Genomic DNA, 26,115 nt, shown 5'->3' with positions numbered 1-26,115 from the left:
ACACTCATTCATTTACAACTTCCAAAACATGGAAAATCATGTATTATGAGTAAAAGTCAATATTCTCGCCCATGGGCCAAAATTTTTTCGCCCATGGGCGATGTTTTAATATCGCTCTAAATTAGTCGAATTCAGTCAATATGAGTTGAATTTTGTTTCATGATACTTATAAACATACACTTATTCATTTACAACCTCCAAAACATGAAAACACATACTTTGAGTAAAAGTAAATATTCTCGCCCATGGGCCAAAATGTTTTTCGCCCATGGGCGAGATTTTTTAATATCGCTCTAAGTTAGTCGAATTCAGTCAATGTGAGTTGAATTTTGTTTCATGATACTTATAAACATACACTCATTCATTTACAACCTCCAAAACATGGAAAATCATGTATTTTGAGTAAAAGTAAATATTCTCGCCCATGGGCCAACCTATCTTTCGCCCATGGGCGAGATTTTTTTAATATCGCTCTAAGTTAGTCGAATTAAGTCAATGTGAGTTGAATTTTGTTTCATGATACTTATAAACATACACTCATTCATTTACAGCCTCCAAAACATGGAAAACATATATTTTGAGTAAAAGTAAATATTCTCGCCCATGGGCCAAAATGTTTTTCGCCCATGGGCGAGATTTTAATATCGGTCTAAATTAGTCGAATTAAGTCAATATGAGTTGAATTTTATTTCATGATACTTATAAACATACACTCATTCATTTACAACTTCCAAAACATGGAAAATCATGTATTTTGAGTAAAAGTAAATATTCTCGCCCATGGGCTAACCTATCTTTCGCCCATGGGCGAGATTTTTTAATATCGCTCTAAGTTAGTCGAATTAAGTCAATGTGAGTTGAATTTTGTTTCATGATACTTATAAACATACACTCATTCATTTACAACCTCCAAAACATGGAAAAACATATATTTTGAGTAAAAGTCAATATTCTCGCCCATGGGCCAAAATGTTTTTCGCCCATGGGCGAGATTTTTTAATATCGCTCTAAATTAGTCGAATTCAGTCAATATGAGTTGAATTTTTGTTTCATGATACTTATAAACATACACTCATTCATTTACAACCTCCAAAACATGAAAAACACATACTTTGAGTAAAAGTCATTATTCTCGCCCATGGGCCAAAATGTTTTTCGCCCATGGGCGAGATTTTTTAATATCGCTCTAAGTTAATCGAATTCAGTCAATGTGAGTTGAATTTTGTTTCATGATACTTATAAACATACACTTATTCATTTACAACCTCCAAAACATGGAAAATCATGTATTTTGAGTAAAAGTAAATATTCTCGCCCATGGGCTAACCTATCTTTCGCCCATGGGCGAGATTTTTTAATATCGCTCTAAGTTAGTCGAATTAAGTCAATGTGAGTTGAATTTTGTTTCATGATACTTATAAACATACACTCATTCATTTACAACCTCCAAAACATGGAAAAACATATATTTTGAGTAAAAGTAAATATTCTCGCCCATGGGCCAAAATGTTTTTCGCCCATGGGCGAGATTTTTAATATCGCTCTAAATTAGTCGAATTCAGTCAATATGTGAGTTGAATTTTTGTTTCATGATACTTATAAACATACACTCATTCATTTACAACTTCCAAAACATGGAAAATCATGTATTATGAGTAAAAGTCAATATTCTCGCCCATGGGCCAAAATGTTTTTCGCCCATGGGCGAGATGTTTTTAATATCGCTCTAAATTAGTCGAATTAAGTCAATGTGAGTTGAATTTTGTTTCATGATACTTATAAACATACACTCATTCATTTACAACCTCCAAAACATGGAAAAACATATATTTTGAGTAAAAGTTTTTAATATCGGTCTAAATTAGACGAATGAAGTCAAAATGAGTTGAAATTTGTGTCATGATGCTTACAAACATACACTCATTCATTTACAACCTCCAAAACATGAATTCTGGTCGAAATTAAACATTCTCGCCCATGGGCCACTGTTCGCCCATGGGCCGGTCCATGGGCGAGCGAGTTTAAATTTAAAGTTTTCGAAAAAAATCTTTTTCATTTTTTCATCCTTGGCATATATTCATAACAACTGCATGTTTAATTTGGTCAAATCCCTTGTCAGAAAGTGCCCACAGTGCGGAGAGTTTCTGGACTTTTGTGAGTCCAGAATTAAATTGTGACGTGTTATTTAAAGAACTCACACAATTGGATGCCTGTGTTTTGCTTAACCCGCCAGCCGTGACCGATTAATCATAGTCATACACTAAATCTTTAAATTCGACCGAGCAGTATTGTATAGTATCTTGCACTTACAAACCAATCCCAGGAACTAAAGGACCTCTCCGAAAAGATGTAATACATGTTCAATATCCGTTTGTCCTTTTTTGTCTGTGACAAGGTAAGCATTAAATATGCATATAACGATATAAGGTCATTGGTACCACCGCGGGTTATCAATAATCCATATATTTTGCTGGGAACCTGATGACTAGTTTATAAAAGACCGTCCACATAGTTCCTTTACATTCTCCCTACCGTGTTTTCAAAAACTAAGGACCACGAGTCGTTTATTTCTTCTACGAGATATCAAAATTATGTACCGCCGCCTAAAGTATATGAATAACATTTACAAACTTTAAAAGCATTTACCCGTATTTAGATAATGATGACAGCATGAAGACGCTCCGAGCTCGGCAATGTGAGACGAGCCCATTTTATGACCAGGGGGTTAAGTTTGATATTTTCTGAATTTTCTCAGAAATTCAAACCATTGACGGCCATTACTTGTGTACTTTCTCCCATTGCCGATGGCTGTTTATCACTCACGTTTGGAAGATCGTTGGAACATAGCATTTATCTCCATTGACATCTATGGGGAAGAACTGATTACAGCGTGGTCCAATTTACGAGGTCATCAAGTTGCGAGCTTATGATAGAATAACGATTTTTAGAAAACAAAAACACCTGCCTTGTTCTTCATTGTACATGGTCTGGCGATTTATGAAAAGCTATGTAATATTCAAGTATATTCATGTGTTGTCTCTCCAATCCTCAAATAATTGTGTTCAACAGCAGGAAAAAGCGGAGGGTTGAGAATGAAGGAGGTTTGGGTTTATGGAACAGGAATGGATTTAAAACAAATGTCTTTGAAAGCCAAACTTGATAAGAAAATTACAATTAGAGTAAACTTGACTATGCATTGCATTAATAACAGAGAATTGCTTGGAGAGAATAAGATTTCTCTGTTTGAAGACGGAATAATTGAGACTAAACATTTAAGGAGAAATCCCTAACTGGCACCAATCTGTCTGCACGGTATGGCGCTAACAAGGTACAGAACCAACACCGAACTCAACCAAATATACGACAACAGCCTGTAAATAATCGAGTTTGGACAAGGAAACCGCTCATTATAAGCGGCGCCGAGCTATCATGACACGCTATGAAACCGAGTCAGACATCCCAATCCATTATTGCATTTATGTATAATGTAGCATCTGGAATGAATGAATGAATGAATGAATGACCAACACATCATAGCATAGCTAACCTACCAGCTGACACATCTTCTCTTGCTTCTAAGTTTATCTAGTCGTGACATGTATTATATTCATGTCTAGTGGGCGGTGGGGTAGCCTAGTGGTTAAAGCGTTCGCTCGTCACGCCGAAGACCCGGGTTCGAGTTCCCTCATTGGTACACTGTTTGAAGTCCATTTGTGGTGTCCCCCGCATTAATCATGCTGGAATATTGCTAAAAGCGGTGTAAAACTAAATTCACTCATTCACTCACTCATGTCTAATGAAATCTTAATCAATGTGTTGTGCACAACGAGGAAGGAAGTTTGTGAGTTACCTTTAACGGAGTAGGTCCCGGAGACGTCAGCTGTCGGGAACTTCGACAACACAGCCAGCTTCAGCTCCGTGAACATCTGGCTGTAGTCCGGTCACACGTAGCTGAGGGGAGATGTTAATGTACTGTCCAACATTGTTGTATCGAATTTCTGATGTGTCGAACACACGGTTGTGTCGAAGTAAAAGCAGATTTTTATGCGTATTCCTTACTTATTTACCATGTTTGTTAGTATTAAACCTCGGATAACTCGAAGTATTTACGCAGGTTCCTTCAACTTCGTCATAACCATGTTTGACTGAATGTAGTACAGTGGAAACCTGATAAGTAAAATTTCAAGGGACTCGCCAAAATTGTTTACTTATCAGGTATTTTACTTATCTGTATATAGAGGATAAGACGTATGTACTACAAGTAATGTTACGAAAACCCACACATATATGTAATGAAGAAGATAATACTTTTTCATATAGTGCAGCAGTAAGTAAAGTGAGACACATCAGCACTTACATGTAACATAGCATAGATATTAGTAAATTAGGTATATCCTTACACCTTTTGATAAAGGAGACAATTCTTTTGCAAATAGCATAGTTTTGAGTAAAATTTGGCATTCTCATACACATGTGTAATAAAGAAAATAATGCATCTGCAAATAGTGTAGTCACTAGTATTTGTGAATTTAGGCATATTTGTACACGTGTGTTAAACATAATAATACATCTGTAAATAGTGTAGTTTTGTCTGAAGTTGGGCTTGCTCATACACATGTGTTATAAAGACAATAATATCTGTATCTGCAAATAGTGTCGTTATTTGTGAAGTTAGGCAAACCCGTACACATGTTAAGTAAAGAAAATAATACATCTGCAAATAGTGTCGTTATTTGTGAAGTTAGGCATATCCGTACACATGTTAAGTAAAGAAAATAATACATCTGCAAATAAAGTAGCTATTTGTGAAGTTAGGCATACCCGTACACATGTTAAGTAAAAAAAATAATAATCTGCAAATAGTGTAGGTATTTGTGAAGTTAGGCATACCCGTACACATGTTAAGTAAAGAAAATAATACATCTGCAAATAGTGTCGTTATTTGTGAAGTTAGGCAAACCCGTACACATGTTAAGTAAAGAAAATAATACATCTGCAAATAGTGTCGTTATTTGTGAAGTTAGGCATACCCGTACACATGTTAAATAAAGAAAATAATACATCTGCAAATAGTGTCGTTATTTGTGAAGTTAGGCATATCCGTACACGTGTTAAGTAAAGAACAAAATGAATATAATTTTCACCGCTAGTTTGTCCTGTACACCCACATGAAATCAGTTTCGTCGGATAACACAAAGAGGTTTTCTTTGGATGTGACGTTCTATATTTACCTACATTTTATGATTCTTTATTAGAACCTTATTACAACGTATCTCACATCAGATATATTTTTGTCACTTCTTTCCTCTCAATATTTATGCCATTAAGTGTAATGTTCTTTGTCCATGAATCAGCAGCTGTGAAGTGGAACACACGGACTAATTCTATTTGTCAATATAGTTTTCAAGCATCAATGCACTAACATTTACGACTGAAAACACACTAATGGCGATTATTACCATACTGCCAAGCTCTATATTCTTTATCAAAGCACGTTGGCATCCTGGATAGCTCCTCGAAAATGACAAAAATAGTTCAGAAGAACGAAAGGATTTAAGTGTTTAGCACATTGATTTCCAATTGTGTGCAAACATAATTAAAATAGTATTACGTGTAATTGCAATGTGCCAAGGCTCTAATATTCATACTACCTCGAGGTAATCTCCAGATAATGAGCCATTTGCGGTAACGTTGTTATTCATTTCATGCACAGCATAATTTTATTTAATCAAGCGTCAATTTAATATGATCAAACATCACACATTGTAGGGGATTCGTAATCGGAAACCGTTTAATGTAAATCATAATTATATAAGGCTCGATCAAAGTGAAAATGTTTAGCGTAGGAATTTCATATGAATAATTCTTATTTAAACATGAAGGGTTTCAGTTGTAGGGTGAATGATCACGATGTTTCACATTCTACAAAAGGCCGTTAATTGTTTAATATGTAGTCATCATGGATGGAAAGGGGTTCTCGGTTTGCATGAATAGAGCTCCTTACAACAGTGATAGTTTGAACTGCCACAGAATCTGTGATTCACTACAATAAATGTTCGTTGCTTCGATCTATTTTGGGGCACTGGAAAGACCTCAAGATTTGATGTTCGAGACAACCGGAATGGCAATATTTGATAACAGTCAATGAATCAGATAGTAATATATACTATATGATGGGGTGGAAGGACTTGCTATCTTTATGTTGGTGAGTTAATATTGATATACTTCTTGCAATACCTAAAATACACATTTTAAATTAATATACTACTTCTCAATATAGCCATTACACATCTTAAAGTTGATATACTTTAATGTTAATACGTTAATGTTAATACTCTCCTTGCAACACCTCAAGTACACACTTTAATGTTAATATACTACTTCTCAATACGGCCATTACACACATTAATCTTAATATACTACTTCTCAATACGGCCATTACTCACTTTAATGTTAATATACTACTTCTCAATACGGCCATTACACACTTGAATGTTAATACACTTCTTGGCAAACAGGTTAATGAGAATACACTTCTTGGCAACTCGGCCATTACACACCTTAATGTTAAAATACTTTTTGGCAACTCGTTAATGTTAATATACTTCTTGTCAACACGTTCTTGTTGATATACTTCTTGTCAACACGTTATTGTTAATATACTTCTTGTCAACACGTTAATGTTGATATACTTCTTGTCAGCACGTTATTGTTAATATACTTCTTGTCAACACGTTAATGTTGATATACTTCATGGCAACACGTCATTGTTAATATACTTCAAGGCAACTCGTTAATGTTGATATGCTTCTTGGCAACACGTTATTGTTAAAATACTTCTTGTCAACACGTTCATGTTGATATACTTCTTGTTAACACGTTAATGTTGATATATTTCTTGTCAACACGTTAATGTTGATATACTTCTTGTCAACACGTTAATGTTAATATACTTCTTGTCAACACGTTATTGTTAATATACTTCTTGTCAACACGTTAATGTTGATATACTTCTTGTCAGCACGTTATTGTAAATATACTTCTTGTCAACACGTTAATGTTGATATACTTCTTGGCAACACGTTATTGTTAATATACTTCATGGCAACTCGTTAATGTTGATATACTTCTTGGCAACACGTTAATGTTAATATACTTCATGGCAACACATTATTGTTAATATACTTCTTGTCAACACGTTATTGTTAATATACTTCATGGCAACACGTTTATGTTAATATATTTCTTGTCAACACGTTAATGTTAAAATACTTCTTGTCAACACGTTCTTGTTGATATACTTCTTGGCAACACGTTATTGTTAATATTCTTCTTTGCAACACGTTAATGTTGATATGCTTCTTGGCAACACGTTAATGTTAATATACTTCATGGCAACACATTATTGTTAATATACTTCTTGTCAACACGTTATTGTTAATATACTTCATGGCAACACGTTTATGTTAATATATTTCTTGTCAACACGTTAATGTTAAAATACTTCTTGTCAACACGTTCCTGTTGATATACTTCTTGGCAACACGTTATTGTTAATATACTTCTTTGCAACACGTTAATGTTGATATGCTTCTTGGCAACACGTTATTGTTAATATACTTCATGGCAACTCGTTAATGTTGATATGCTTCTTGGCAACACGTTAATGTTAAAATACTTCCTGTAACACCTCAAGTACACACCTTGATGTTAACATACTTCTTGGCAACACTTTAATGTTAACATACTTCTTGGCAAGACTTTAATGTTAATACTCTTGGCAACACTGCCATTAAACACCTTAGCGTTAACATACTTCTTGGCAACACTTTAATGTCAACATACTTCTTGGTCAGAAAAAGTCGTTACACTAGATAATGTTAACATACTACTTGCCAGCAAGGACCTAACACACGTCAATGTTGATATACTACTTGACAAGACGACCCGAACACAAGTTAATGTTGATATACAGCTAGCCAACATGGCCATTACAGAGTTAATGCTACTATGCCCCATGGCAATACAGTCCCTATACACACACAATACACACACGTGGACCGTGCTGCACTACGTGGCTCTGTACCAGAACACAATTTACCCTTACCGCCTAATGGTCAACACGGACACATTGGAACATTTCAATATCGGCCTTGATTTGGACCTATATAATCTAATTTGTAAACGCGTACTTAATTGATCTCCTGTGCGTGTGGGATGTGTTTGGTGAGTGTTAAGGATAATCCGGTTTAGAAGCTCAATTACCCACTGTTGAAAGGTTTTATTTTACTTGACGAAATAACTGCAGGCATTGAAACATTGACTTCGTATTAAAAAGGATCCGCGGTAAGAAAATACAGATTTGAAGATTCTCTATGTTCGTTGGGAATAGTTGGCGTATGTGATTTGCCGTACTGACTGCTATTCAGATGAAACGCAGATCCTATTGATAGCATAGGACTTGCTGAGAAGAAACCATTTCCAGATATGACACTTGTCCAGAAGTATATTACAATTATTTATAATCGACACGCAGCTTTTGCTTTGGTGTTCATGATTGTCATTAGCACTTGTGTCGTCAGTCATATACCTTTATGTATCTACCTTGAAAAAAGACTGCTTACTAGATATTCCGATATTCAATTGACATTATAGATATGCATACTGGAAAAAAACCCCGACATTTGTTATTGCTTACAAGTTACATACATACTGAAAATCAAAACCCCAATTGTGCCGTAAACATTTCATATTTCCTGGCAGTATGTATATGACCACCTTTAACTCTGTCCTAACTTCCTCTGCTTCAAAGGATGCAACAACATTTCCACAGATTTTTCTTGATAGCTAAAACATTTATAAAAATACCATCACAGTAATGTTACATATATGATTATAAAGTACACAGGAAGGACTGGTGATTATAGTTGTTACGGGTGTATCTTCATATACCATTAGCATTTGGTTATTTCAGAACAAAAATATATGGGCATCACTAAATCCCCTTGTCATATTTCCTGAACACATGATACAGCTCGCTACGAACAACACCACAACTACAACAGAACTACCTCTGACATACAAGTTCCTGCCATGCGATTTTAAATGTGATAGAATGAAAATAATGGGTTAATGTGACTTGAACCCCAACTTTCGTATATAGTCAAAATGCGAGGCGAATGAACCTTTCTTACAAAATTCATAGTCAGTGCACGACAAAACATAAGATCATTTATGCTTCATGTTTTGAAAAAACACAAATTGCCTTCAGATGATTTTTGTAAGCATTCCACGGCTGAAGGTACTACTTCACTTTCTGATGAACCTATTTCGTGTCATTTATTTCATTCCGCAAACATAAAGTGTTTTCAAATGTGTAGGTATTATTCAGTTATTGTTCGAGGGTCTAACTGTAAAAGCGACGTAACAGTTAACTGGGTACCTGACAACTCAACGTTCAACAACGAAATTCAACTGACCAGTAATCCACATGTATGACGAGCCGATGTCCGGTGCTGTGGACCGAGTCTTCGATGTCCGAGTTCATGACTTTGAAGTATTGTTGACGGGCAGAACTCAAATCCCCAGCTGCAGCAAACACATCCGTCGTCACTTCTCGTTACACAACAATCCTTACCTGAAACAAACACACCAGTGGGCACTTCTCGTTACACAACAATCCTTACCTGAAACAAACACACGTGGTCACTTCTCGTTACACAGCAACACTTACCTGAAACAAACACACAAGTGGTCACTTCTCGTTACACAGCAACCCTTACCTGAAACACACAAGTGGTCACTGGCTCACACCACATGAACCCTCACCTGAAACAAACACAGAAGTGGTCACTGGCTCACACCACACCAACCCTCACCTGGAACAAAGACACAAGTGGTCACCGGCTCACACCACATGAACCCTCACCTGAAACAAACACACAAGTGGTCACTGGCTCACACCCCACCAACCCTCACCTGAAACAAACACACAAGTGGTCACTGGCTCCCAGCATACCAACCCTCACCTGAAACAAACACACAAGTGGTCACTCGCTCCCAGCATACCAACCCTCACCTGAAACAAACACAGAAGTGGTCACTGGCTCACACCACACCAACCCTCACCTGGAACAAAGACACAAGTGGTCACCGGCTCACACCACATGAACCCTCACCTGAAACAAACACACAAGTGGTCACTGGCTCACACCCCACCAACCCTCACCTGAAACAAACACACAAGTGGTCACTGGCTCCCAGCATACCAACCCTCACCTGAAACAAACACACAAGTGGTCACTCGCTCCCAGCATACCAACCCTCACCTGAAGCAAACACACAAGTGGTCACTGGCTCCCAGCATACCAACCCTCACCTGAAACAAACACACAAGTGGTCACTGGCTCACATCACATACCAACCCTCACCTGAAACAAACACAGAAGTGGTCACTCGCTCCCAGGATACCAACCCTCACCTGAAGCAAACACAGAAGTGGTCACCGGCTCACACCACACCAACCCTCACCTAAAACAAATACGCAACTGGTCACTCAATCCCAGCATACCAACCCTCACCTGAAACAAACACACAAGTGGTCACTGGCTCCCGGCATATCAACCCTCACCTGAAACAAACACACAAATGGTCACTGGCTCACACCACACGAACCCTCACCTGAAACAAACACACACGATGTCACCGGCTCACACCACACGAACCCTCACCTGAAACAAACACACAAGTTGTCACTGGCTCACACCACACGAACCCTCACCTGAAACAAACACACAAGTTGTCACTGGCTCACACCACACCAACCCTCACCTGAAACAAACACACAAGTGGTCACTGGCTCACACCACACGAACCCTCACCTGAAACAAACACACACGATGTCACCGGCTCACACCACACGAACCCTCACCTGAAGCAAACACACAAGTTGTCACTGGCTCACACCACATGAACCCTCACCTGAAACAAACACAGAAGTGGTCACTGGCTCACACCACACCAACCCTCACCTGAAACAAACACACAAGTGGTCATGTGCACTGGCTCACACCACACCAACCCTCACCTGAAGCAAACACACAAGTGGTCACTGGCTCCCAGCATACCAACCCTCACCTGAAACAAACGCACAAGTGGTCACCGGCTCACACCACATGAACCCTCACCTGAAACAAACACACAAGTGGTCATGTGCACTGGCTCACACCACACGAACCCTCACCTGAAACAAACACACAAGTGGTCACTGGCTCCCAGCATACCAACCCTCACCTGAAACAAACACAGAAGTGGTCGCTCGCTCCCAGCATACCAACCCTCACCTGAAACAAACACAGAAGTGGTCGCTCGCTCCCAGTATACCAACCCTCACTTGAAACAAACACAGAAGTGGTCACTCGCTCACAACACCCTAACGTCGAACAAATCATGTATGATTGATGGGAAACAAGGAAGTGAATAATGATGAGATATGTCTTGTCTGTGCGGATTATTTCCAACCATTCCTTTTTTTTGTCGTGAATGAGTTCATAATGACTTTATGTTGGCGTGACAGATCAGGAGGAAATATCAAGTCAGTTTTGGGAATTTCAATACATATCTCTACACATACGGCTGTGGCCAGACCCTGATGCAACTGGGATATGGCTCTCATACGCTGTGATTAGACCTTGATACGAGTGTTGCTAGATCCTGATACCACTGTGACCGGACCCTGATACCACTGTCGCCAGACTCAAGGCCCAAGTACTACTGTGATTAGGCCCTGATCCATTGTGAGCAGATCCCGCTACGACTGTGATTAGGCCCTGATCCATTGTGAGCAGATCCATCTACGACTGTGATTAGGCCCTGATCCATTGTGAGCAGATCCATCTACGACTGTGATTAGGCCCTCATCCATTGTGAGCAGATCCCGCTACGACTGTGATTAGGCCCTCATCCATTGTGAGCAGATCCCGCTACGACTGTGATTAGGCCCTGATCCATTGTGAGCAGATCCCGCTACGACTGTGATTAGGCCCTCGTCCATTGATGATTGTGAGCCATTGCAGATCCCGCTACGACTGTGATTAGGCCCTGATCCATTGTGAGCAGATCCCGCTACTACTGTGATTAGGCCCTGATCCATTGTGAGCAGATCCTGCTACGACTGTGATTAGGCTCTCATTCATTGTGAGCAGATCCATCTACGACTGTGATTAGGCCCTGATATCACAGTCACCAGAACCCGACTCTGCACATGGTTAAACCATGAAGCCACTACAGGGAATGAGTGAGTAAGTATGGTTTTACGCCGCTTTTAGCAATATTCCAGCAATATCACAGCGGGGGACACCAGAAATGGGCTTCACACATTGTACCCATGTTGGGAATTGAACCCGGGTCTTCGGCGTGACGGGCGAACGCTTTAACCACTAGAGTCCCATCCGGGATTCGAACCCACATCCTCAGAGTCAGGCACCTAATCGCCCGCACACAAAGTCATCCGTCTAACCCACTCAGCTGAGCGGGTTAGGCGGCTGACAAGTTTCGTTGGCTGAGTGGGTTAGGCGGCTGACTTTGTGTGCTAGCGATTGGGGCCTGACTCCCGGAGTGTGGGTTCGAATCCCGGATGGGACTCCAACCCAACAAAAGTACTAGAATTTGTACTTTACTAAGAAAGTGTAATCCCAACTATAACATATGTTACCGATATCATTAGTAGACGCAACCTATACCTCCTCCAGATACCTTCTGAAACCCGGGGCGGTGGGGTAGCCTAGTGGTTAAAGCGTTGGCTCGTCACGCCGAAGACCCGGGTTCGAATCCCCACATGGGTACAATGTGTGAAGCCCAATTCTGGTGTCCTCCGCCGTGATGTTGCTGGAATATTGCTAAAAGCGGCGTAAAACCAAACTCAGTCAGTCAGTCAGTTCTGAAACCCAGGACAGGCTGTTTAATCATCGCAATAACACTTTCGCATGAATACACCTACCATTACTTCACCGTGCAGAATAGAAGGCTGTTTGCTAATGGAATGAGTCTACATGTAATTAATATATAGGTAATACCGATACCACATGCAGATGCTGCACCGGCATCGTACTTGGTTGGAAATCGAATCCCCCAACGATGACCTACACCAGGAGAGATTGGCACTGAGGTACAGCCGTACGCAGACGCATCTAATCAACACATGTCTACAGACTTTGAAGCGCAGTATACGGTATCTACACATCGCATGCAAAAACCCTGGACCCTTAAGTTTCCGACTGGCATTTCAGTGCTATATAACGATCAGGCAATAAACAAGTACATCTCCCAGTCGGTCAGCTGTCGCGTTAATACATTGGGTTTCTGGAAGAAGACGTCTTCAAGAAGAGACTCCAATTAACGAGATTCTGGATTTAGCGTTGCTCTGGCCATTTTAATTACGGATGAAATGTAACAACCCGCAGTGTCTGTGAGAACAAATAGGTTTACATATGTATTACAAATGTGATGAATATGGCTGCAACGCATGTCATCCTGAGATTTCACATTTCAAAGAATTATTGATGAGGTTTTGAGCTGTAAAGACCTATCGTCCTGCATCAAACGAACCTAGTAGCTATGAGAATTTTTAAACCGTGAGGAAATTTGTAATCAACAGAGGAAGGTTCTTTGAAGTCAAAGACTGTAATGTATAATGTACAGTCATACACAATGGCGACCGTGCTTTCATATGATGCTTTCAACTTTAAACGGCATTTGGAATTAAATTTAGAATGGAACTATACGGAAAGTAGCCCTTTCGTCTCACATTTGCATCGAAATTAATTTGCATTGATTTCTGTCTTGTAATGAGTTTACACGATCAACCAAACTTTCCTTCATTTCTGTTTGACAGCGTCCCTAACTTGTAGACGCACAGAACGTCAAAGTGATATACAGTCAAATACATGCGACAAATTATTACCTTGTCTCCCCTCAAGGAAATATTAACTACGATTGTGACTTTATCATAAGCATGTATTTATGAACTAGCATCAATTAGTGACGATACTATGTGATTGTACACTAGTTAAAACACATGCAAAGGCCAGGCAAGTTTATGATTGAACAAACACGGGAGCATAAGGTACAAGTCAAATAGGGAAGAGTATCGGACAGCAAAACCATGTACTGGGGTTAAGACACGGTATACAGACGTGAGATTAGCCTTCCATAAGCCTCTAAGATAAAAATAATAGTTTCAATGATAATTTCTAAATATATATGTGCGTCCTGTCCACGTATCTAGACTTGCCTCTTTGAAGGATAGGACTACTATACATCCCTTGGCTCAGCATACAGTGCAGCCTTGGAGCCCTGCTACCGTGAGATGTTGCCGACAAGCAAACGCTTGAACCACTAGGCTACCTTACTAAAATCATTGAACTGTGGAGTAAACTGTCCTTATAATTACTGCTGACGGATAAAACAGGCAAGAACTGGTCTTGTTTGTCTAGAGGGGAAGGACGGTAGGTATGCAAATCATCCTCTACCCGCGGGCAGGGCGACCTCCTATATCTCGAGTCGTTATCGCTACTTTCACGGTAAAGTGATCATCTCTCGCTATTAATGTTGAGAGAAGGCAATCAGGCAAAACGGGTGAAGGTTTTCAATACATAAATGTCACTGGAGTGGCAAATGCGGGTCGATTTAATCTTGACAGATGCATCGTACCATCGTTACGCAGCATATTTTATACTTTAACTTCTCAACTTGTTTTGAAGTGTTTTAAGTGTCCCCAGTCGCCATTACCTTCCTATCATGGGCTAGGCATCCGGTGTAACAACATATTAAAACTAGTCGAGAGTGTTCCATCTTGAAATACACTGACGTACAAAAGAAAGTATGCACCTCGGTTTGGAGGATTATTATAGGCAAAAAAATAAAGAGCGGAGTAAAACCAAACTCAGTCAGTCAGTAAAGCCCCTATGTGCGACATTCCAGTGACGTCCCCGCTGATAATCTTTGCAACCCTTGATGCAGACAATTTCAGAAACTACAGGCCAGTGTCAAATTTGTCCTTTCTGTCTAAATGTCTCGAGAAGATTGTTGCAAACAGAATTGTGGAACACCTTCAGCAACATGACTTGATGGAGCCCTACCAATCAGCGTACAGGTCAAAGCACAGTACAGAGACTGCGCTAGTCCAAGTACACAATGACATCATGACTGCCATGGACCAGCGTCAGGTGACTCTCCTTGTTCTTTTGGATCTCTCCAGTGCTTTTGATACTGTTGATCACCAAATTCTTCTGCAGCGTCTGAAGGTCAGAGTCAGTATCGATGGAATTGTCCTTGACTGGGTACGTTCTTACCTATCTGATAGGTCACAGTCCGTCAAAGTGGAATCTGTACTCTCCACTGCATCACCACTCCACTATGGCGTTCCCCAAGGATCTGTCCTTGGACCTTTACTGTTTAGTCTGTACATTCTTCCCATTGGTGACATTGTCCGAAAGCACTCACTGAAATTTCATCTTTATGCTGATGACAATCAGTTATATCTGTCAGCGGAGCCTAACCTTGCTCAAGGTTGTGCACTGATGATACAACAATGTATTGCTGAAATAAGAGACTGGATGACCTTGAACTTTCTGAAATTGAATGACACAAAGACTGAGTTCTTAACCATCGGATCCAGGCATCAACTTTCCAAAGTGCCTGACAGTTTATCTCTTGAAATTGGACAAGATGTTATCACGCAGTCCGACTCTGCAAAAAATCTTGGTGTCATCTTTCAATCAACAATGTCATTAGAAAATCAAATCAAATCACTCAGCAAAGGATGTTTCTACCATATCTTCAATATTAGCAAGATCCGAACCCTCTTAGACTTCAACACCGCCCAGCTTCTAACGACCAGCCTTGTTCTCTAAACTTGATTACTGCAACTCCTCTATTACAACATTCCTCAACAGCTCCTTTCACAACTCCAACGGATTCAGAATTCAGCCGCCCGTGTTGTTGCCCGTACACCACGCTACCAAACTGTGACACCTATCCTCCAAACTCTTCACTGGCTTCCTGTATCAAGCAGAATTCAATACAAACTTCTTCTTCTTACACACAGCTGCATCTATGAAAACATGTTTTCTCAATATCTTAAAAGCCTCATTCATCTCCATGTTCCAAGCCGATTGCTCCGCTCATCAAACTCCCTACTGCTTACACAGCCTCACGTCAAAACAGCCATGGGATCAAGAGCGTTCTCTGCTGCAGCCCCCTATCTCTGGAACATTCTACCACTCACCCTAAAAGAAATAGAATCTGCTGATGCTTTCAAAACTGCCCTCAAAACTCATCTGTTCAAACTCTCTTTTCCATAGACATTGTCTACAATCTTTTCTCTTCATAGCGCCATTGAGCAATATCTTTTGGAAATAGGCGCTCTATAAATCAATTATTATTATTATTATATTGATGTGTCCATAACATGCACGTGATTCACCAAAATCAGGATTTTTATGATATTCCAGGCACAACATTTCTGTAAAGGATATGTATAGTGTATTGACAACACGCACACTATGCTTGTACGTATTACAAACGAAACACTGGGAATCGCGGCAACCCTTTAGAGGCACCACAACGCACAACCAGCAGTTGTCCTCATCAGAAGAATCGCACAACAAGCATGAGGTACTAGATACGAATTCTGTCTTCAGCGTCGTGGCAATATGATGAATTGATCGTCGTAATAGGTAAAAAGAAGCATTTGGCGTTTCCGAAGCATTTTTTCCAAGCATTTGGTTCTTTTCCAAACATGTGATGTTTCTATAATTTTTTCAAGTATTCAGATTTTTCTTCCGGGATGAAGGAACGTTAGACACAATAGCGAGTCAGTGAAGCTTTCCTGATTCCAAAGTAAGACCCGACTATCAGCGGATGTTCATTCAGCCTCAATTTCAACAGATCTTATCTTATTACGACAATTGCATGTATATTACGACAGCTGAATCAGCGAAAACCCAACGACAGGTTTTGGAACGGGACCGGGAACATCTATTCTGGACTATAATTCGCCGATAGTTAACCACCAGATCTGCAGGACAGCTTCGCTTTTTCTTTGTTTTCCTGATTGATTGTCTCAAAAGCAGCATGGGTTGAGTACAACAATGCACATCGTCTTAAGGGACTGGTACAGACAGCTGATGACACGTCAATATAACTGATTATTTACAGTTAAAACCTCTATTGCTTGGCGCACATCGTAAGGAGTAACAAATGTCTGTGTTTTGCGGGTTGTACTTGGGAAGGCGAAGCCAGCACACGGAATTTAATGAGCCCACCGCGTTGGCCTGTTGTAATGCCTATCATACAGTTATGCGAACTAAAGGTTAATTTATGAGAAAATGGACTAGCGTAGTATAGGAGCTTCTCACCCTTAAATCAGTGTCATTATTATGATATCAAAGAGTCCATAAAACTACCCATTTGAGCGTTTAGACTATTGTCTACCGTATTCCCTGATCATTATAAAGGACAGACAGACAATGCATTAAACTCGTACCGTTTGTGTACAATGTATATTGAGATATATATAACTGTAAATTATACAATGACATTCAATACGTTCATTAAAATTAGTCACCCGCCATTACAAAAATAATTCCACGAGACTGTTCATATACAAAAATAACACATGGAATTTCGTATGCGAAACTGGTATGAGATAAACAAGGATATGAGTAATGAAATACCTCAAATTCTGTGGAGAATCGAACCCGGGCCTTCGGCGCGCCGAACTAACACTTTAACCACTAGGCCAATGCCTAGGGAAGAGGTTGACAAATGAGAAGGTCAAGAATTCCCCTGATGTTCAACAAGACCACGCAACCGAAATAGACGTATAAAATCGTTGGACGAGAGTTTGTTCCAAGTACACACTATACTTAGGGAGAGACTACGTTAAAATTATACTCGGTATCACCTTTCATCGACCACTTTAAGACTAGCCTTCCTGAAAATCGAATTCCCCATTTCTACAAAAGTTGATGGTGAGGATGATAATCGTTTGTGTTTTATTGACTAATTTCTCAAGATGTCACGCTTTCCATTCGCTACCGATCTGATTGGGGTATCCAGGATGCAACACCTTATATAAACCTTTCACAGAGACAGTATTGATGTCTCACCTTACAAGCTATATGTGTTGTACCCGTGCTGGTAACTGTGATGAGGCATGTCATATTTCTCGTCTTTTCCCGTCTTATTTTTGTTTCATGTAATGAGCGAGTGAATGAGTTTAGTTTTACGCCGCACTCAGCAATGTTCCAGCTATATGGCGGCGGTCTGTAAATAATCGAGTCTGGACCAGACAATCCAGTGATCAACAGCATGAACATCGATCTGTGGGATACGATGACATGTGTCAACCAAGTCAGCGAGCCTGGCCACCCGATCCCATTAGTCGCCTCTTACTCGTCACGATATGGCTGAGATATTGTCGATGTGACGTTAAATATTAACTCACTCACTCACTCACTCACTAGTCGCCTCTTACAAGCATTGGTTGCAGAAGACCACTTCTAACCCGGATTGTTTCGTGTAGATATATTTATCTTTGGAAACGTGTGAAGGTCCCCAAATATGCCCCGTACTTGGCTCTCTTTGTTTATGCAAAGGAATCGGATTGTCGGCTCAAATTGACAAATCACAACAGGGCAATTTGGTAAAATATGTTTCACTAAAGCTAGAGGTATATCGACGATATGATATGATTCCATAAGGGTTGAACAGCCAAACCCCTTCCACTGATTCACCCAAGAAAACACTCAAGACCCCGTGACGACTTCCTAGATAACGGTGTTAGAACCTACATCCAAACCTGACCCCTAACAGTAATAAAGACGTTGTATCCTATCATTGTTTAGCACACCATCGTCTATATGCATGTCAAGGAAGAAATCCCCAGCAATCTATGTATGTTGTAAGAAGCGTCTTAATGGACTGGATTGTCGGTAACCTGGTCGATTGCCTGTAGTAGTTGAGTTGAGTTGGGTTGGGTTCTACGTCACATCATAGTAGTAGTAGTAGTAGTAGTAGTAGTAGTAGTAGTAGTAGTAGTAGTAGTAGTAGTAGTAGTAGTAGTAGCAGTAGTAGTAGTAGTAGTAGTAGTAGTAGTAGTAGTAGTAGTAGTAGTAGTAGTAGTCAGTAGTAGCAGTAGTAGTAGTATAGTAGTAGTAGTAATAGTAGTAGTAGTAGTAGTGGTAGTAGTAGTAATGTAGTAGTAGTAGTAGTAGTAGTAGTAGCGTAGTAGTAGTAGTAGTAGTAATAGTAGTAGTAATAGTAGTAGTAGGTAGTAGTAGTAGTAGTAGTAGTAGTAGTAGTAGTAGTAGTAGTAGTAGTAGTAGTAGTAGTAGTAGTAGTAGTAGCAGTAGTAGTAGCTGTTCATGATATCAATCTCTGGATTAATCAGTTGTCTGGTCAAAACGCGATTGTTTACATCCCTCCTTCACGGTCAGGCGCTAAACAACATATATACTATTTCTTGCAATTAAAGGGTTAACTTTTGTATAACGTATCATGTTTCGTAATTCAACGTGGCCGCCAAGCGAGAATCTTTGATTTTTAAAATAGTCTACAATGAAAATTGAATGCTGCATGGCTTTGAAATGCACATTTGAAATTACGACAAAGCCATACGGTTCCACTGATTAAAAAAAGATGATTTCACGAATCAGGATATGACGCACTCTTGTGTCTGTCAGAAGAGCTGGCTTATTCACTTCAGAGACTGCTAGGTATAGATCAGAGGAATTTCGACACCACACTCAAGGCTATTCCGTCGACTCCCTGTGAATATACGTATTACACCCATGTTTTATCTCGATATCCTCCGGACTGAAAAATATTGAAAGATTAAACACTTCCGCTGCTCCACACAAGGCCATTAGTGTCTGAAAAAAAATAACGTGTAACTTTCTGAAATTCCCCTGATGGCAAAAGGCAACCTTTTTCTCCCCTCGAATTTGCATTACCATTGGAATCTCACACATACCCATTATCAAATATTTCTTTCACTTTAAAACTGTGAATGAAAATTGTCTGCAGATTATCGATTTCGAAAGAGTGTAAGATATTACTGAGTCAAGGGCACCATCAGGAAAACATACTTATTACGAGTGAAAGGCTCGGTAATCTTATGACCTGACACTCAGAATCGTTTATCGAAATGGATTACATGAAAATAAATCGATACAATTTGACTTCCTTTCTCCGAGAGTCCACAGTAATATCCAGTATGGTGTGTTCCATGTCTGGCGTAAAGAATTACCAGTTTCTTACGGCCACAAGTAACCTTTTAAACAAGGCGTCATCGAGAAAACCATCTCGTACTTAGCAATCTCAAAATGTCTCAGTGCAATTTAAAGACGGGTTATTGTTTACAGTAAAATTAGAACTGCCTCATTTACCTTAGGTCTCAAACACGCCTCAGTGCAGGTAGAGGAGGGGGATAATGTAATTACGCCACCTACATATCAATGCAGCACCGATTAACTACATTGGATTAGTAGGACACACTGGCACTCTGGTCTTCGTACCTCACTATGTTGTACTGGAACTGGCTTGACGCGAGTTCGAATCCCAAACTGCCAAAATATTAACCTTGGTCCTTCATGATCATACCTATGCTCCGCTACGAATACACAATGTCATTTAGAAAGTGGTCAAATGTAACATACGTTATATTTGAGGATTACACTTTCTTAGTAAAGTAAAGATTCTAGTACTTTTGTTGGGTTGAGTCTCATCCGGGATTCGAACCCACAGTCTAAGAGTCAGGCACCTAATCGCCAGCACACAAAGTCAGCCGCCTAACCTCCCCAGCCACCGCGTCTTCCACAAAGAAAGTCCGACAACTGGTAGTCTAGACCGTGGGAGCCGTGCCAATTTACACTTATCAGAGGGGTACACAAAGTCCGTGCTTTTTAAACATAGTTAACGGCGGCGACGGGACTGGGACACCGGATCAGTCGACAAACCGTCTGGGGAGACTGCAGGTACATGGTATCCGTGCACGTCGCCCCTACCGCGGAGCCTACCTGACACGTCAAAGCAGAGATCAACCGATTGATGATATGGGCCAGGCGATGTTCCGGCGGTGGCAACGTGAGCGGCACGTGTCTTGTTTTCCGGACGAAAGCCGGTTTTGCCTTTACAAGAACGATGGTCGGCAGCGAGGCCCATACCGAAAGAGTTCGTGAACGTTTTGGCGCCGAACTGCATCCAGAAAGTCCATGCATTTGGAGGCGGAGGTGTAATGATGTGGGGAAGTATCTGCGGTGATGTAGAAAAACGAGGCTCGTCTGTTATTCGGGGGAACCCTGAACGCACAGCGTTACCAGGATGAGGTTTTACGACCAGTCATGCAGTCATTCGGCCAACGCAGCATCGAGGAGGAATCGTGTTCCAGCACACGATAACACTAGGCCTCATACGGCAAAGATTGACCAGAACTTCCTTGCCAACGCCAACATACGGGTTTTGCCATGGCCATACGTGTTCTGGATTTGAATCCCATTGAGCATGGGATCACCTCAATCGGAAAATCGAGAAAACGCCCTGCGCCCCAGCCAACCTCCAACAGATTGGAACATTGTCTCCAGGATGAGTGGCAACCAAATCGCCCCTAACGTCATCCGACGTTTGACGTCATCAATCGCGGAGGCGTGTCATGGCATGTATCGCAGCTGCTGGTGGACATACCCAGTACACTAAAGTGGTACCCGGTTTTCAGAGACTACCCTCACTAGCCTCCTCCACTGTGCTAAAATGAAATTTCAATTTTGGGCACCACACTTCGTTTAAAGCCCTGTGTTAATGATTGTAAATCTTTGGTTGCAATGACTTTTTGTACACATGCCGTAAAATCATTTATCTAATGAAAGATATCAATTTGAAATGTCTATGTTGTTTTGTTTTCATTTAGTGATCTTTGAAACACGTGGTATCGTTTCTTTTGGACACTAGTTTATTTATTCAAGTGAAACAAACTATATGTACAGGGATAGAAAGATATATACAAAAGGAGAACTAGACATTTAAAATAAAGTAATACATTGAATACATGAAATATTTAGATCATAAACATTATATCCCATTACTTATCCTTTTGGAGTTTAATATATATTTTTGAACTTCTTTAAAAATCTGAATATTGTCACTATTTTGGAAGATCTGCACTGCCATTTAATAGTACGTCTAGGTTTTGTTGGCGTTCTAATGTTATGTAAATTCTGCTAATATTTTTTGAAACATTTCCTGTCTGATATAAGAATACAAAGAACATTCCATAAAAGTAATAATGCGAATTTCTGGAGGTAAATTTACAATTACATTCAGGGTTCTCTATAAGACCAATCCGATATAGATCTCATCATTTAATCTACTATTTGAATATCTTAGCTGGGTATGAATTACAAAGAAAGTCCGACAACTGGTAGTCTAGACCGTGGGAGCCGTGCCAATTTACACTTATCAGAGGGGTACACAAAGTCCGTGGTTTTAAACATATTTATTCAAGTGAAACAAACTATATGTACAGGGATAGAAAGATATATACAAAAGGAGAATTAGACATCATAAATAAATCAATACATTGAATACATGAAATATTTAGATCATAAACATTATATCCAATTACTGATCCTTTTGGAGTTTAATATATATTTTTTTGAACTTCTTTAAAAATCTGAATATTGTCACTGTACGGAAGATCTGCACTGCCATTTAATAGTACGTCTAGGTTTGTTGGCACTCTAATGTTACAAATTCTGCTTATATTTTGAAACATTTCCTGTCTGATATAAGAATACAAAGAACATTCCATAAAATAATGATGAGATTTTCACAGGTAATTTTACAATTACATTCAGGGTTCTCTATAAGACCAATCCTATATAGATCATCATTTAATCTACTATTTGAATATCTTACCTGGGTATGAATTACATTGAGTTTTCTATTACCAAATGAGAAATATCCTGGTGCTTTTGACTTACGCGAGCTTATATGCGATTTAAAACCTTTAAGGGAAACCGATTCTATAACATATAACGGGAGTTGTGAAGATGATGGGAAACATGCTTGACTGTAGGTACTTGTGCGGGAATAGGACAGGGAAAGATCACGAATGTTTCTAAGATTATATTTTGTCCTAGATTCAACAATTTGAGGCATGAGATCACAAAGGTAGGATGGAGCATTTTTGTTGTAGATATTATAGAATAAAGACAGTTTACGACATCTTCTTCTCTCTTTTAACAATTGCCAACCTGTTTCATAAATTAGAGTATCTCTAGTAGCATATTTTAGTAAACCAGTAACTATCCTTGTCTTCCACAAAGAAAATCCGACAACTGGTAGTCTAGGCCGTGGGAGCCGTGCCAATTTACACTTATCAGAGAGGTACACAAAGTCCGTGGTCTGGGCTACCAGTTTTCAGAATTCCATTTCTGTGCTGGCGAATAGGTGCCTGACTCTGAGAGTGTGGGCTCGAATCCCGGATGGGACTCAACCCAACAAAAGCACTAGAATCAGTACTTTACTAAGAAAGTGTAATCCCAAATATAACACATGGTACATGCCCTGCTACATCTCACAGTTTAATGGCGTGTCTATTAGTTGTTTGGGACTTCGATTTCCAAATTGCAAAATGATTAACCTTGGTATATGCACCAAGCTTGAACGCCTACGACCATTTTGGATTTTCTTCCGGCATTAAACTGACAGTACGCCGTAATATAAGAAAATATTCTACAAAGCGGGTTTACACCAAAATCATTGACGCTGGACAAAGTGCATTGCAATGCTGTCAACCGCAGTGGAACCAGACCATATTCATCTGACCGCACTAAATCTGAAGCACGTGTACTGACCAAGTGGCCATGTTGTCTTAAAGCCGTTTCACTAACCAATGAACTTTGGATCGATTCTCAGTTTGCCTTTGGTTTGTTTCTTGCTTTGTCAGCACCCTTGCTCTTGGCAAAGTGGCAAACATCTAACACTTGCCTCACTCCGGGCGTTTCTCTCACATCACGCTGAACACCGGCAGGCGCGTAGCAAGCCAATTTTTTCGTGTAAGCCCGATAGGTTGCAAAGATTTACCTTTAGATAGTATTGAGGGCTTGTCCAACCTTTTTAGCAACAATCATGAGTAAGCTCAGGCTTTTTTAAATAATGGTAGCTACGCCCCTGACCGGGATATACCTGAAATATTATTCAAAGCAGCGTCTAACACAACTAACTCAATAGAATCGCCACTGCATTCAACTGTAAGCACCTGGTCTTTTTCAGTAAACAATCGCTTTATTAAATCCACACATCGTCATGAAGCAACAAAATTGATGCAAGATTTGTGTAACAGAAAAGATGCACAAACACGATAACTCGAATGCATTGTTCTACCAGATTGGAAATGTTCAGTCAATCAAGAAGTCCTGACGTGTGCAGAAAGAAATTCATTTTGGGGTCTTCTGGAGTCCTTGTAAAGGTGAACGAGCTATGAGTGAGTGAGTTTAGTTTTACGCTGCTTTTAGCAATATCCTAGCTATATCACGGCGGGGGACACCAAAAATGGACTTCACACATTGTACCCATGTGGGAAATCGAACCCGAGTCTTCAGCGTGACGAGCGAACGCGTTAACCACTGGGCTACCCCACCGCCCTGAACGACCCACCCTAGGGGAACCGCGGTGCCTTTTCTTTAAGGACCATCTATACTTTGTGCCAAACCATACCACGTTTTAAGCGTGGAACATTTACGTATCATCCCTTTCCCCATTCCATCTATCGGTCTTTGTTCCACGACCTTCACAACGACAGCCCAGTCGACTTATGACCAATTCCAGATGAATTGGTTAGATTATACTAAATCATACTGGCGATGGATGTACATGTAGGGCTACTGTCGCCTAGTGAACAGAGTTCCCAGTACACAGAGCCATCAAAGCGGCACTGAAACGATGGTTTTAAGCTAAAATATATCCTTTTAAACCACCGTAGCAGTAAATTCTCTTCCGAACCAAATCATTACCCGAAAATTCGTGAAGAAGCCAATTTAGCGTTAACAAAACTTTCCCCTGTTCTATCAATGTAATGTAAAAAGTGTTTTACCTGGGCTTCAAGGTAAGGCAGCACTCCAGTGGGTCGTGCGATGTTACATTTCCTCTTGTACTGGAGGAACAGTTCCCAGATCGCGGTGTCAAGTCCTCTTCATCACCATTTAGCATATTGACACACGGCTTCACGCACAGCTCCTATTCATAATTACACCTAGTTTGATGCTCCAACAAGGATCGATTAAACCTACTAAATCAGACAGATTGATAGCAAACATTGAACCCCCATTACCAGCTTGATCGATACACCCTGATTAACATGTATATTGTAAGGCAAATATTCATCTTCCTTACGAAATACTTAAAGATTGATTTTTCCTGTTAAATCATGTTCAGTGACATATATGTAATGGCAATTTGTGTAAAAGGAACTGTAATAGAGCGTTCGATTTTGATAATACCAACTTGTTGAAGTGTTAAGTGATTCTCCGTTTGTTTACACATGATTCGAGGCTTTGTGGTCCGTGGAGAGCCCGACTGAATGTATCCTATCTCTCAAGGAGTTAAACCCTTTGTCGGCAGCTGCGGGGAGGCGGGGTGGTCTTGTGGTTAAGGTGTTTGCACGGGTTCGATTCCTTACAAAGTTTGAAGATCATTTTTGGTGTCCCCCGCCGAGGCATTACTTGTCTATTACTTTAAGAGTTTAAAACCATACTCACACACACACACACACACACACACACATTCTTCCAGCAATGTGTATATCTAGTTTTGTAAGGAGTTCGTGGGCCCGGGCTGAAGCTGAGTTGAACCTTTTCACTACTATTACAACTACTACTGCTACTACGACTACTCATCATCTTCCTCACCACCATCTCCACCACCAGCTCCATCATCTTCGTCTTCATCATCATCTCCACCACCAGTCCCATCATCATCATCATCATCATCATCACCACTAATGAGTTATGACCACTTCTGACAAACAAAAAGAGCGTAAAAACCCATTCCATATTC

General features: G+C 40.1%; 1 long non-coding RNA gene across 2 annotated transcripts in view; it reads right to left on the bottom strand.

The window, feature by feature from the left end:
• The window catches only part of LOC124256939, a 37,942-nt gene extending 12,624 nt beyond the window's left edge, over positions 1 to 25,318 (bottom strand). The window contains exons 1-3 of one of the 2 annotated variants that reach the window (XR_006893136.1): positions 25,154 to 25,318; positions 9,480 to 9,637; positions 3,851 to 3,951 (exon numbers count right to left, since the gene is read on the bottom strand). This is a non-coding gene — a long non-coding RNA (uncharacterized LOC124256939). Of the gene's footprint in view, positions 1 to 3,850; positions 3,952 to 9,479; positions 9,638 to 17,735; positions 17,867 to 25,153 lie in introns of those variants that run through there. The other variant, XR_006893137.1, reaches the window with a different exon arrangement.
• Between the last annotated feature and the right edge of the window lie 797 nt (positions 25,319 to 26,115).

Source organism: Haliotis rubra, unplaced genomic scaffold (assembly GCF_003918875.1).
Source record: "Haliotis rubra isolate DU_JTF1 unplaced genomic scaffold, ASM391887v1 Scf644, whole genome shotgun sequence".
NCBI lineage: Eukaryota > Metazoa > Mollusca > Gastropoda > Lepetellida > Haliotidae > Haliotis > Haliotis rubra.
Note: the sequence above shows the minus strand (reverse complement) of the source record. Positions and strands in the feature narration are given on the sequence as shown.